This window comes from Scophthalmus maximus, chromosome 2, assembly GCF_022379125.1.
Source record: "Scophthalmus maximus strain ysfricsl-2021 chromosome 2, ASM2237912v1, whole genome shotgun sequence".
NCBI classification, from domain to species: domain Eukaryota; kingdom Metazoa; phylum Chordata; class Actinopteri; order Pleuronectiformes; family Scophthalmidae; genus Scophthalmus; species Scophthalmus maximus.
The window spans coordinates 26,462,501-26,465,063 of NC_061516.1; positions in this window are offsets into that span (position 1 = coordinate 26,462,501).

A 2,563-nucleotide genomic window follows, 5' to 3' on the forward strand; every position below is an offset into this window, starting at 1 on the left:
AACAAACGTTAAAATAATAACAATAAAAATGTTGATTCGTAAAATAAATATGAAATATAACAAAAATGATATTAAATTTAAAAATATATAAATTTCAATTGGATGAACATGTTCAAAGTTTAAACACATGATGAATAGACCTCTTATAAACCATTTTCAAAGATATAATTTATTACTGCTCTATAAATGAAATGTATTATTATTATTATTATTACACTCTTTTGAGTGTAGAAAATGTGTTGTAGCTCCTGGTTTGTCCAGTGGGTGGCAGTACGAGTACGTGGAAAGCACACATGGGGAAGTGTGTTGTTTGATTTACATATAAGTTGATCAAGTTATACGAGTGTATGTCGATCGACGCCAGCTTCGTGGTGAATGGCCGAGGAATGGAAGAATGAATATGATGAATTAGCGTCTGTGACTGTGAAGGAATTCTTCAACTACACAATTAGGAAAGTATCCTGTACAGCAGCACCTCAGTGGCTTGCAAAGAAACTCAAAACAACTAACAAGGTTGAGTAGTAAAATACCTGTATACATGGTTTGGGATCATACAGGCATACAGGGCGAGGGGTTAAGGTACAGGGGGGTGGGGGTCAAATATGGAGGGTCAAACGGAATCTTTTATGAAAGTACAGCCTTCAACAGCATCACTTATTTCACAACAACAGACTCCAGAGCTAAACTGGTTTTAGAGCTTCCTTGTGGAAAAATTTAAATAATAGTGAGGATCAAGTGTAAATAAATAAATATCTGCCAGAAGGAGACCAGGTTGTCCCAAGGTTTACTAGCTACTACTATGGCTCCATATACAACCACCACTGCTCTGAATGGAGTATTCTTACTTTTCTGTCTTGGTTCTTTTTTTTGTTGTTGGTTGTTGCTAATACTTTTGTGCTTGAGAAACATGTTGACTGTACTTGTAACAGAGTATTCCTACTCTGCAGTATTAGTACTGTTACTTCAGAATGCGAGACCGAGATCGATACAAACTGCAATGGCATGAACGTTGCGTTCAAGTGCTGGCGGACAACTGGGACATTTGTGTGTAGTGGGAAATCCGCTTTTCTAAATAGACAAAACAGCTCGTCAGCCTCGATTAGAAGACATGCAATATAATGTAAAAAAATAAATATATGGTAAACAAATGATTCACCATGAATGATACAGCTGTTCGAGGTAGAGCTGATGTTTAATGTATCCGTATGTGCCTTGCATGTTTTGTAAGGGTTCATATTACGATCTTAATGCCAAATATTCTGTATATGATCTTTAAATAAAAAAAGGACCCCAACACGAATATGACGGCTGACCAAAAAGGTGCCTGACTAAAATGAACTACATGTAATCCAATATAACGACAGTCACATGGACGCTTCTGTGTGGAACCGAGGCGCTGCTGCATTTATTATTGGACATCAGCTGTAACATTGACTGCATATGCACAAACTGTTATCCATCATGGATGAACCCGGACCATCATCTCCACCTCACACTGGACAGACAGCGGAGCTCCTTCTCCAATAGACTGAATTACAGGAACACTTAATAACGCCTCACCTCTGGCTGACAGATAGACCTTGTTCCACTGTCAAAACTTCATGTAAATTCTGTGAATTTATTATTCTTAATTTCTATACTTTTTCTTGCAATTCGTATATTTTAAATTCATTGCTTTTAGTGTGATTTGTACTGTGAAACGTGCTGCAGCTTGGGATGAATGAAGTATCTATCTATTTACATTTGCTGCCAGCATGCACCCCCGTACTTCTACATGCTCCTTTTCTCTTTCATGTCGCTCTCTCGCTGCATGGACACACACACACACACACACACACACACACACACACACACACTGGCCCATTCACAACAGGATTTACGCCACTCAGGAGCAATATCCACCTCCACTCAAAGCGTCGCACCTCCCTTCCAAAACCTTGTTACAACGTTAAGTTTCATTGATAAAACGAATCTTCGAGTCATTATGCCTCCATTGCTCTTCTAATGTCTTGATCTTTTATATTCTACATTATATATTCTATATTCTCCACTTTTGCTGCTGTAACGCCCAAGTTTCCCGGTTGTGGGACGAGTAAAAGATTCTCATTTAATCGTATAATCATATATGGTATACCGTTTTTATTTACCATATATTTATTTAACATGGTATGTGTTCTAATCAAGGGGTGAAGAGCTGTTCAGTATTTTTAGAAAAGCGTCTTTCTAATTACACACAAATTCACCGAAAGCCCAGATGTCCCACTTCTTCCACGTGTATATAAATGGAAAATATTTTTGGATCTAACTGCGGAAAGTGACATTAGATGACAACGGCTCGTTTTGTTGTCACAACGATTAACTGTGAAAATAAGTGACAGATTAATCCATAACCCAAAATATAGGGTTATAAATGCACACGAGTGACTTAAAAAAATACAAACGGAATCAGGAAATTTCCAGATTATGATCTCCGCTGCAGAAACATGCTGAGGAACTGATGTCAGTCTGCAGGAGAAGAGTTGATCAGAAAATTCATCTTGATCGATCATCTGTTATTTATGCG